This window comes from Triturus cristatus, chromosome 2_2, assembly GCF_964204655.1.
Source record: "Triturus cristatus chromosome 2_2, aTriCri1.1, whole genome shotgun sequence".
Taxonomy (NCBI): domain Eukaryota; kingdom Metazoa; phylum Chordata; class Amphibia; order Caudata; family Salamandridae; genus Triturus; species Triturus cristatus.
The window spans coordinates 1143540342-1143553918 of NC_140582.1; positions in this window are offsets into that span (position 1 = coordinate 1143540342).

Sequence of the window (13577 nt, forward strand, 5' to 3'; positions counted from 1 at the left end):
GCAACAGACCGGGAGACAGCGGTGGTGGTGAGCAGAACGGACGGGAGCAAGGACTCCATTTCACAGCATCCTTTGCTGGCTGTGGTGCCGTTGCGCTGCTGCCAGCGTTGCCTGTGCGCCAGGAGGCACTTTGAAAAGCTCCCAGGGCCTTCCGCAGCGCCAAGGGTGGGCCTGTCTGCACCCGAAGGAGGCCGGGCAGGGCCTCCCCTCTGACAAGCACCATCCCTTATCCATCCATTGTGGTGAGTCATCCATTTTCCTACTATTACTACGTGCAAAGGCGCAATATGCTAAGGGTAAAAGCACCACTATACCAAGTTCTTGTACCTCTACTGCTATAGACAGTATGCTGGAAAGAGCTGTGAATATCGTTGCCACTGAGATAGATCTAACTGAGAGGCGTCTGTCACTGGGACTCACAACTCCTCGGATTGCTCCCTTTATTGTGGACAGTGATGGTATCAGCCTGCCCCTGACACTAAGCTTGCCGTCTACTCTTATCAGGGACACTCAAACTTTGGAATTTGCTCACAATGAGGAAAGGAACGGGGCCAACGAGGCCAACGGGGCTGTCGCTGTCGCTGATCTTCTTGGAGCAATAAGCAATAATGACATCGTACCTGATATGAATGTCTCTCCAAATTCAGTAGTCATCGGGGCAAAAAGAAAAAGGAAGTTAACTAAACCTGTGAGCTCCAAAAGAAAACAACCACCTCGTTCAAATAAACAATGGACGGCCCTGAGTTCATGGATCCAAGGCGCAGTGGTACCTGCGGCTCTGAGCTCAACTAACGCCACTGCCACTGCCACTGTTGACTTAACAGTATCTGTAGCATCAAATCAATCTACCTATACCCAGACTGAGCCCTTGATAGGCCCCTCATCTTGCTTCAAACTTGGCGATACTGCAATTGACATTATAGCAGACTCTGTGTATGACCGCATGAAAACACTTGTTGATAAGAGTTTTGCAGCTCTTTGGAAACGCCTAGATCGTTTAGAGTCATTAGTGAATAAACCATGCTTGAATAACAACATCCATAAGCAGGCATCACAACAGGGGGAGACTCCCAATTCACAGGTTTCTAATGCACCCAGTGTAACCAGCTCTAATAACCAACAGCAAATGTCGACGTTCACACAACCCCCCTATACTAGTACCCCTAGTGCTTGTGTCACCTCTTATAAAATAAGGGAATGTTTGACACATGAACCCACCGGTGCACAGAATGAACCAGTAACGTCTAGTGCTATTAATAATGCACACCAAGCAGTTTACTCAGTCACCCATGTTGCCAACACGAACCGTGCAAACAACACTACTCTAGTTTGCAACACCCAGAGAGCAAAATTCCCCTCAGTGAATAATGCCAGTGAGTCTGTGGTGGCCAATAAAGAAAACCTTAGCCTACCTCCGGCTGCTTGTCCCTATGTCTTAGTCTTAGCAGGCGTCCCACCCTTAAGGAAAAATCAGATCGAGACATGGGAAGAACTGCGTAATAAAAGTGCTGATTGGCTAATTAAACATAAAGGTTTTAAGGTGACAAATGTAAGTGATATCATAATGGTGCGCAGGGTAGGGTGGGTTGGCTCTTCAGTAAAGAACATAGAGGGAGATTACGTTGTTATTAACTTCCGTCGTCCAGCTTTAGCTAGATCAATACTAATGACACAAGAACTCAACAACATCATTCCCACTCTTGTTTGGTCATTACCCCTGGGTTTCTTTTATAAACCTACCCCTGGGCCAAACATACCTACTTTTGTCTTGCCTACAGATTTTAACAGATTCTCTGCTCTGCCTGGTTTGGATAGCTTGCATTGATTACCGCCCACTCGAACACCATCTGAACACATCCTCCAGAGACCTATGCCCAATTGTCTAGTACTTGCTACTTTAGAACTACATGATCCAAAGGCCACCTTTATAGAACATGACATAATAGAACCACATGACCCAAATTTGAGTGTTCTAAGCTGGAACATCGCCGGCTTAGCTTTCAAAATAAGTTCTGAAGACTGGGCAAATTTAGTCAGAAAATAGTACATTCTCATGTTTCAGGAAACTTGGGCAACAATGGACTTTTACTTGGAGGGGTTTGAATGCTTTAACATTATTGTACCCAGTCCCAAACAAGCCCGCCCATCTGGCGGTCTCTCTATATGGGTTAATATCTCTTCAGGTGGAGGTGTCAAAATCCTTGCCACAAACGACGACAATTTTCAAGCTGTATTTACACACAAGGGATCTCAATTTGTTTTAGTAATTTTTATAATAATGATTTTACAAACGTACCAAATAGGAATTATATTTATTTATTTTATTTTGTTTCTGCCTAACAAAATCAAATTGAGTCTGGTAAGCTTGCAGGAATTTGCCTGGGTGGTGATTTTAATGCTAAGATGGTGAGGGCAAATGTTGTAGTCACAGCACCAATTTCAGACACACACACATGTAAAACAGTGAAAGAATTGCTGGATCATCTGTTAAATCACAATCTACTGAATGTGATGGATGTATATAAATCATAACGACAGTCCCATTCTGACTTATAGGGGTTGTGGTTGCGCCTCAACAATAGATTACATCTTTATCTCTGCCTCGTTAGAAGATGTCATAGTACAAGCTGAGGTTTTACCGACTGTGTTTGGCGACCACAACCCTATTTTAACAACAATTAGGTTTGCCCCCAGACCTGTTTTCACTAAAGAGCCTGGTGCAAGAAATTTAACACACTCGATGGAAAACTTTAGGATAGTCTGGAAGGGCATTGATAATGTCAAACTGTTTTCCAAAATGATAACCGCATACTTACCCTCTATTGATATTTGTCTGTTGTCTAATGATCCAAACTCAGAGGTGGCCAACGCTTTTTGCCACCTATGTGCTGGTATCAAACGATCAATTTCAAAGCCTGTATCTAACACTAATTAGAATCCCTGATGGTTTAATAACGCCTGTTCTCGAGCTAATAGAGAGCTCCGTTTAGCACTAGCAGCGGTACCCAGGGATGCAACCCTTGTTGGATCCCTGAGAGCATTATAAACAAGTGATAAGGCAGCGGAAAGAGGAGGCCTTAAAAGAACACTGGGACAAGTTTGCCTACGCTGCTAGTCTCAACAATGGAAACAACTTTTGGGCAGCTGTTGTAATATAACAAGTGAGGCCTGGGAAGCTAATTTCTCTAAAATGTATGCAGCCCCCCCCCCCCCCCCAGAGTGGGGAGCCTTTGGATTTTTCGAATGTAGCACGCATCCAGATATCAATAACAGAAGTCGAGGATGCAATCACCAAAGCTTGGGTAATAAGGCACCTGGCCCGATGGCCTTCCCAGTGACCTCATTAAATACAAACCTGAGTTCTGGGCGTCTCTTTTACTTAATGTTTTTAACAACTTACCAAATACTTTTATACCAAGCACATGGTCTGATAGTACTATCGTCCCGATTTTTAAATAAGGGGACCGATCCAACCCTGGCTGCTATAGACCAATCTCCCTAATTGATAACACCCTTAAGATACTTGGGAGGATCCTGTTTAATAAAATTAGATCTTGGGCTGAGGAGGGACAGATTTTAAATACATGCCAGCTAGGGTTCAGAAGTAAACTGGGAACAGTTGAACAATATTTCAATCTTAACCTGATAGTCGGTAAATATACCATAGCCCGGATCTCTCCTCAGCCTTTGACTTTGCAAATAGGTCACGTCTATGGTCAGTACTTTTAAAGTATGTGTTGGATGAGGTTTTAGTGCATTTTTTAGCTTTTTAACACAGGGACTTTAAAGCACGGGTGAGGATTGGCCCGGGGGGGGGGTGTCAGGGAACATTCAATTTAAAGCTTTTATTCGATTTGTACATACAAATCATACAAGCAAAAGAATATAGTTAAAAATGTGTAAAATCACCATATGACCTCTTATAAGAAACAATGAGAAGACATTGTACAAAAGGCTAAAGTGCAACAATTAGAAAATCATGCCAGTTTGGGTCAACATACTGTTATAAAAGAAAAACGTAAAGGAATGAACAAACAGGTGATCAGTGGAAGTTACTCAATGGGCCTATCCTAGCAGCTGTACATCAAAATTTATAAATAGTCGTAAAATACTGTGGTCAAAAAAAACAAAAATAATACCCTAATTACAAAGAAGGTATAAAACTTGGGACTTATATATATAAGCAAAAATGTAAACAGTAATAGCAGCATAATACAATGCCTGGCGGCTGTATAACATAAGTACAGACAGGTAAGTATAAAAATCTTATAGTACAATACTTTCCCTGGCAGCTGTACATTTCAAGATAAAAGTAGCCAGGAAAAAACAAATCTCTTCATTCTCTAATGAGGATAAAAGTATCATTGCTGTTTCTGTATTACGAGTATTATATTTGATAAAAATTGGCTTAAGGTATTTTAACCTAAGAGAATGATAAAATTTACAAAGAAGTAAAAAGTGGCGACTATTCTGTCGGGAAATACTATCGCACGGACAGGGTATATCTGAACTGGTTCTTGTTTTTGGAAATGCAACCAGATGATGAACAATACCCAATCTGACGCGTGTTAAAACATACTGATGGGAGGGACGGGTCACATACGCAAGATAGGATTGGAACCCCGAAGTTAAATTTAAATCTTTATAAAATTTCACGGTAACAAGATTGCCAGAAATTTTATCTCGCTCTGCCTTTCGAAAGTTTAAAAACGTTGTCTTGATTTCTTTTTTTGAAATAGAAACAACCTCCTCTGGCTCGCGAAATGCATCTATATTGAAAAGAAGGAGATACCAGCGGTGGATGTATCTCAACCACTGTATGCGTGAGGAGTGGTCCAGGCCTATACAATCAAGAATGATATCCTGAGTAAATCGAGTCTCTGGTTTAGCCCAAATAGAACGCCACAATAAAAGTGGCCGGACTGCTGCTAAATCAGAGATAAACTCGATCCCAACTTCTTCATGAATCAGCAGAGTGGAGGCAGAAGGGGGAACACATAACAACCTTCTTAAGAACTTATTTTCCTCCTTCTGCAGAGATGTACCCACACTATGGCCCCATACACCTGCCCCATACAGTGCAGAGGAGACACAACGAACATTATATATGTTCATCATGTCTAAAATGCTTCGTGAGCCCAGTTTAGAGGCAAAACGAAAAATACTGCCAGTAGATCGCAGCATTTTTAGTCTTATGGAATCAAATTCCGAGGTCCAAGACCCGATATTATTAAATGTAATTCCTAGATAACAAAAGGACTTGACAGGAGTCAACTTTTCCTTATCCAGAAAAAAGGTATGCTTTACCTGCTTAGCTGCCCGACCGCATGACATAACATACGTCTTAGTTTTATTCACGCATAGCCGCCTAACTTGAATAAAATGCATAAAATTATCAATTAGGCGCTGAAGGCCCAACTGTGTACGGGATATGAGAACAGCGTCGTCCGCGTAAAGTAACAACGGAACAGGTTTACCACCAATCAAGGGGGCATCTGCTGGGATGTCAACCAGTGAACGGTCGACGTCATTAATAAAGAGGGAAAATAGCAACGGGGCCAAAACGCATCCCTGGCGTATGCCCCGAGACACTTTGAAAAACGGGGTACATTCGCCAAGGGTGCCATAGCGGACCTTGCAAGAAAGTTTTTCGTAAAGTCTAGCTAAAAAGTGGACTATTTCCCTCGGAGCCCCTGCATCTAGCAAAACCTCCCAAAGAATAGTGTGGTTAACCAAATCAAAAGCACTGCTCAAATCAGCAAAACATAAAAAAAGGTTGCCATTTTTAGCCACAGTGTATTTATTAATTAAAAGGTCCAAATTTACACATTGATCCAATGTGCCTAGGCCTTTCCGAAAGCCATATTGGACTCTAGTTAAAATGTTAAAATCGGCTGCCCAATCTTCCAGCCTCTTGAGCAAAATCCTACTCATCACCTTCACAGAGGCGTCCAATAATGAAATTGGACGATAGTTAGAGGCCTCTGATTTGTCACCTTTCTTGTGTAAAGGAATAATAACTGATTGACCCCAAGTGGGCGGGGGATTAGTTTCTGCCGCACAATTAAATAACCTCGCCAGGATGGGAGCCCATAGAGCTGGTTCGTCTTTGTATAGATCCAGCGGGACCCCATCGGGGCCAGGGGCCTTACCTCCTTTGCTTGAAGAAATTGCTTCATGGCTTTCTTCTAATGTAATTCCCAACGAGAGAGGTAGCCATGAGATAGACTCAGGTAACATTAGCTCAAGAGGTAACCCGTCTGGATTAAAGATTTTGGAGAAATGACTGACCCAATCGCTACATGCCACATAAGATGTTAATTCTGGAACATCTTCCTTATTGAGAAATGGGCTGTTAATGGTTTCCCAGTACAGTTTGCAGTTTTTGGTCTCGGCTGCTTCCTTCAGCTTATCCCACGCTTCGGTCTGTAATACCCTTTTCCTGGTATTAATTGCTATTTTATATCTTGCCCTAAAAAATTGTATGTCCGTCTTAACACGTGGGTTAGTGCCTAAGGCATTCTTTAGATCATGGAGGGCGACTATACAGGTCTTATCGAACCACCCCTGCTTCGGACCGCTATTAGATAACGAGGCCTTAGTAAAAATACCATCAATAATACTATTCATGGAGATAAAGTGAACTAATAAACAGCCTAGGTCACAATCATCCTCCAAGCAGGAACTAATTTGGTTCTTACAACTGGTGATAACCTCCTTCTGCTTAACCTTAGAATTTAGACCAGTCCATTTGATCCTCAGACCCTTCGGTCTAATAGGTACTAAGTCAGTAGAACATTTCCCACCTGAAACCGTCGAGGTACCATGCCTCAAAAGGATAACACGAAGGCTATTATGGTCACTGAGACTTTCTTCATTTACATGCAAATCAGTGAAACCTCCACTGCTAGACAACAGAATATGATCTATAAATGATCCTGCATCTCGACCTGTAAATGTAGGGCATATTTTCGCCTGATTGTTTGTGTTACAATTTAACAGGGTCATGTCTAATGTGACTAGCATATTATTTAAGGTGGAACCATAACTGCAATGTTGGAAATGAGGGGAATCCTCCCTCACACCCAAACCCCCCCAATGACTACTCATTGCTGCACCAAAGCCGCAGATGTTCCCGTTGGACAAATGGCAGGGTTGCAAATTAAAATCCCCTGCCCAGACAACCTCGGCCATTCTTTTCGAGATACCAAGGGCTTTAGTTATTTCCCTTTCTAGAGGCGGTAGAATATCCCCTCTAGTGGCATCAAAGAGATTGTTATAAAAATTTATCACAACTAAATCGATATTCTTTTTGCACTCCAACCTTATAACTTGGCTATGAGCCCCAACTGTCGTGCTGTATTTAACTGTACAATCGCACAGCTTGGTAGATATAAGCAACAGGAGGCCCCCCTTAGCCCTACCCGAGCTAGATTTGGTGGCTCTGAGACAGCAGGATATGTACCCTTCGATGTTAATAGGATCCAGACACCAAGTTTCCTGCAACAAAATTAGGTCAAATCCCTCCCCCAAAAAACTGGTCCAGAAGGGTGTACCTAATTTACTGGCAAGGCCAGCTATGTTCCAGGAAACAAGGGAGAGACCTGCTGGTTTGCCAGAATCACCAACTACAGATGGCTCTGGCTGAATTGCTCGTGATGGATTAGGACCATCTTCCCGAGAGATGATATCTGGGCTTAATCTGGGTATGACAGTATCTGTGCATGCATCATAGCTATCCCTGTTTTTTAAACACGAGTGGGGTATTACTGATGACACCATTGGGGATTCGGGGAGTGCGATTAAAGATGTAGCAGGAGAAGCACTCGCCATATCTGAATAGGACAAAGAGATGTTTAAATCCAAAGCTTCAGTAGAGCTCAGTCAATCTACCTCATCCAACACAGCATATCTGTTGGGGTGAGCAAATTGTGAATACAATGAGTCTTGGGAAGGGGGCAGGTTCTGCCATGCTTGCTGCCACTGGGGTTTAACTGGTTGTAGTGGCTGAAAGGGTTGCTGCCACTGATGGGCAGACTGAAATGAAGGTGGTGGAAAATGGGGAGGATGAGACCAATGAGAATTAACATGGTGCTGGGAAAAAGATGGAACATGTAGTGGCTGCTGGTGAAAATTGACAAAATGTGGAAAAAAAGAAGAAGAGGGATATGGTGATTGCTGCCATGGTTTGGTAGTATGCTGCGGGGGATACACAGATCCTCTGTTACTTTGTAAAGTGGAGCAGGGAGGATTTGATCTTGAAGGCATCGGTAAAAAGTAAGATAGGGGGAGTGGGTTAATTTGAGTCGCAGGACCACTGTTGGGAACATTACATATATAACCAACTGTCCCTGTATCTCTAAAATTAACTGTAATTACATCCCCTACTATTGTTTTCTTGCTTCTGCCCACCCAGTCCCCTCTACGTACAGTAAGAATTTCACCATTCATACCGTTGGGTAGAGGTTTATGTAGGTGGAACCATTGGGCACATTTGTTTCTTAGCTCGACATGACTTTCTTTTACTCCCTCCTTCAACGGGGGGACTGCTGTCAACACGACCACAAAAGGGGAAACCTCTGGTGGTAAAGTGATTGACCTAAAGCGTGCCTGCTTTGGCTTAGGACCTTCAGGTATGTTCGTGGAAAGGGAAGGTGCTAAAAGGGTATTAGATTTCCCTACAACATCTTTCACTTGTGTAGTGGTAGTATTATTGCCAACAACAAAGTGTTGAGAAGTCGAAATCGGTCCCACCACCCTCGGAGTGGGTATAGATGTGGATTGAGCAGAATTACTCCCGGTTTGCAACAAATGAGGTATAACTGGATTCCCGGGGGCTACAGTTTCTTGAACGTTAGTTAATACATCTTTAGGGGGCTGGATACATGGTGAACATTTAGGGGCTGCTTCTGTACTCCCTTGTGGCTGATCAGGCCCTTGCCCATTCGTTTTTTGTGGCCATTTCGAATGTATTAAAGACGTAAGCCTATCCAGTTTGGAAATTAGAGGCTTGATTTGTGCTGCTATTGTAGCTTCAAGGTCTAGTTTTAAATCTATTACCAAGTTTTGCACCCAACAAGGAATACCTGAAGTCATTTGTGGGATAGGGGAAATCAAATTATGATTCCTAACTGTAACTTTAGCTTTGCTTTTTCTCTTAGATATAGCCTTTGGGAGACTGGTGGCCCTTCCCCGAGAAGCTATAGGTACAGGAGCTATTACCACCTCATTAGACCCACTCGGACATGGGGCCGCTATACCGGAAGACTGACAGGCCTCTAGGTCTGGAGTAACCTCTAGGTCCGATAGGGCAACCGATAAATCAACAATATTTGGCACAATCGGAGCACTATTGGTGGGTATGGTTAAGGGTAGGGAGCAGACATTTGAAGGTTGCAATGCGGGTGATTTGGCATTGGCAAAGGAACCCAAGGATGAACGCTTAGCATTTGCAAGATCCATGGAGACTCTTTTTTCCAGTACAACAATGCTTTGATCAATAGTCTCATTTACACGGGAAATAAAGAGGTCTATAGGTCCTGTCACCTGTGTGACCGCCGCAGCTTTTTTCGCACAACTTCTAGTTCTGTTGCGCATGGCCGACATCTGAGCACAAAGTCAACAATAAATGATGTAAAAGGTAGTGGCCGTTAATGTTAATATGCGAAGAAACAGGACACAGTTCCGCCTACCTTAGTCGTTAGATGATAAATATAGACAGTAAGGCAGGGGTTCAGGGCCAGGGCCGTCCTCAGCCGTCCTTGAACGGCCTTAAACGGCCCGCTCTTTGCCCGGTCTTCGCCCCGGGCTGCGTCCCGCGCGCGTCCCGCGTTACGCGGTCCGGAGCGCGCTCTTTAAAGGGAAGTAGGTTGTGGGGGCGTGGCGCTGTGAGGGGGCGCGGCTCACGCGGGAAGAGGACCAGCTGGAGCTATGGAATGCTGGTCCTCGCAGTCCCGGGGCCTATGCCTCACCCTCCTCGGCTGCTGGGCAGTTGGTGCCGGCGTCCCAGCGGCTCCTCCGGTGATAGATGAATCGTTGCGCTACTCCAGTAGCGTGACAGGGACAGCAACTGACGTGTAACAAACCAAAGCGAGGGAACATTCATATTGGCAGAAGGGTCAGGCAGGGGTGCATAATGGCCCCTCTCTTGTTCATTCTGTATATTAATGATTTGCACAATGTTTTATCCGAACTTACTCCCCAAATGCACTTCACACTTTAGTTAGAGGCTTTGTTGATCTTATGGCTGGTCTAGATATTTGCACTTAAAGTAAGAAATCGTTTATAATGTGTTGTAGTCCCAAAAAGCGCTTTATTCACTCAATTACCTCAGGACCTGAACGCCTTCTATGCACTTGCACTTTCCCATACTTAGGACAAATGTTTTCAGACATTGGTTGGCCCATAGTAGCAATAAATTTCTAAGGGCGATTAACTCAATTTTATGCCTCCCGCAACCAAAAAAGACTGAGGTAGTGCCCTCAATAATTAAAATGTATAAAGCACAGTGCATACCTATGGCTACTTATGGCTCTGAAGTTTTGGGCTATGCAAAAAGTAGCACTATCCAGGGAGAAGAAAATCTATTTTGTCGAAAACTTTTGGGGATCCCAATTTCTTCTCCAAATTTTATTTGCCATCAGGTATTACAGCTGCCTTATAATGAGGATTACATCAGGTCCCGTCAGGCCATATTTTGGTTAAACGTTTGGCAAAATTCGGCAGCGTCACTAACTAGACAAATTATAACGGATTGCCTCAAATGCAGCAAGGAAGGAGACATACTGTGGCTGGCCGCTGTCACAAATAGTCTGATCAGCGTGAACCTTGATCACATTTTCCTGAACTCAAACAATATGGAGGGCATAACTAAAAAGACTCTACAAGAGGCCCTATATGATCAATATAGTAATTTAAGATACGATATGGAACTTGTTAAGCCAACAGTCACAAGGTATATGTCCCTGGCATCTACTAACTGCCCTCCATCTCATTTGCCATCCAGTTATCTCCTACTGAATTTAAGTCGCTGTGAGAGAAGCTTGCCTGTGGGCAGGCACCTTAAAATATCTATTGTGCTTCCCTATAGGCTTTAATACCAACCTTGGGCAAATGCCTTGCCCCTGTGGCAATCGGAGCAACCAATCAACGCTACACTTCTTATTTTTTTGTGATTTTTATTTGTTATATACTAATCAATTTTTGATCCCTTTTTTTAAGGCAACTATCATTGCTGACTTCAGAATAGCCTACACGGAAATCCTTAACCTTAAAAGTGTAGACTTAACCTTTAGAATAATCTCTTTTCTGAAGGCAGCAGTTCACTCACGCGTTTCAATGAGCACTCCTTAAAAACATCAGATTTCACATGATTACATTTAGCTGTTACTTGTTGTGAACCACAATTTCTAATGTTTTGGGGCATCTTGTAGAACTCTTTGCCCTGCATATTATGGTTTATCAAATATAGCTAATACCTGTATGCACTTTAATATAATATATTCATGCTGCTATTTTCTTACTGTATTTGAACATATTACGCTGTGCTGTTATTTGTCTGTTTCTGATTGCCCGCATATTAATTTAATTTGTTATTTGCACTTATTACTCTATGCTGCTATTGTCAAGATTAACTGAGCCACTTAAAGGAGTGGTCGTCTTATATATTTGCCGCTCGGTTGCAATATGAATATTTATAATTCCGATTATGCTATATATACAAGTCCTTGTTATTGATTGTCATTTATTGATTTTTTATTGAAAAAGTTTTTAACGTGACCTGTGTTTTTATGAGTATTAAGTATCCGAAAAAAGATTATTTGAATTGAATTGAATTTGAATATAACATAAACGCATTGAACCACTACTGCATTTCATTTTCCACCACATCGTTCACCCCATCAAATACATCACCATCACCAATATAGCTGGTCCCTTACCGAAGAGGCCTGCATAACAACATTGATACATATGCATCCATTGGAGGCACCGGGTCCAAATTGAGGCCTTGGTTGTCTGCCCATCTTTTCCAGATTTTGGGGTGCTTTTGCGGGCAACCCCTGGCCTTGAATATTGGGATCTCTAACCCCATGCAAAATTCCAGCCCATTTTTCCATGCCGAGAGAAAAAATGGGGCCGTTGCCTTCCACAGCCTTGCTAAATTCCTTTTAGCCAATGTCAGCCCCAACAATAACAAGTGTCTCTTCTATACTTTACCTCCTATACCCTCCATGATATGTAAAATTGCCAATCTTGTTGAGGAGGGGAGCTCTCACCCCAACACTTCTGCAAGACAGGCCAGAACCAGTCTCCAAAATTTTGTGAGTACTGTACAATGCCAAATTGTCTGTATTAGGGACCCCTCATCCCGACCACACCTCAGGCATATAGGGTATGACTCTAGGCCCGCCCTCCACAGCCTGAGCCTGGTATAGTAAACCTGGTGAAGGTATTTAAATTGAATAAGATGCAGCGGTATTACTATTGCTGCTCCCCTAGGGAAGGACAGTCTGTCCATCCAATCATCTCCGTCTATTTGTCCAAGATCACCAGCCCATGCTTCTCTAAGTTTATCCAATGTAGTGGAACTATTGATCACCAGTGACTGATAGCTCTTCAAGATTTTATGGTCCTGCAACTGGCCTTCTATCGGACTGGATTTGGGAAGAGCCTCTAACCCCGAGATACTAGTATAAATTGTGTGTCAAAATTGAATATTTTTATAAAATGTAGTTTTTGGCATCTGGTACTCTTGTTGAAGATCTTGGAATGATTTCAGAACCAAGCCTCGCAATACGTCTCCTAATGTGAAGACTCGTATTTTATCCCACCCTTGATATCCGGATAACGCAGCTAGCTGCGGCAAATGACCGGTGTGCCACAGTGGGGTTTCCCCAGTCAACTTTTTCCACCACCCCATTCCACGGAGGGACTGTTTCCACACCTCGAATACCACCCGAGTGGTCGGCGATAAAGAATTGCGTAGAGGCGCCAAATACAGTATGGTATGTAGTGTGGACTTTCGTATACACCTTTGCTCCACTGGATAAGCGGGCTCCTTCCTGTCCCCATACCACCATTCATTCAGCACCAAAAGATGCAATGCCATATAGTACGATTGGACATCCGACATGGCCAATCCCTCGCAATACGTCGACTGAAAGCAAGTCCGCAGCACCACTCTGGAGGCACCTCCTGTCCACAGAAATTGACCCAACGCCGCGTTGACCTGGCGGAAACCACATAGGGAGTATCTGATATAGATGGTTCTGCAATTGGTAGAGTAGGCACGGCAATGACACCATTTTAAAACAAGCATTGGCATAGCCAATAGGTCTAGCCTTTGGGACCTTATAAGTGTTTAGCAATGCCCCACTGGCATGCTCACACACTCTTAACATCTTTGAATAACCGTAAAAGTATTTTTTTCTTCTTTTTTTAAAGTCGATATGACAAAGGAGAAGGTGTGGCATAACGGCCAAAGCAGCCAACTTTGGAGCGGAGGTGACCAGGTTCGAGCCTCCTCGTTGGCTCAACATCCTGTGATTCTGGGAAAATCATTTTTATCCCCATGCCCC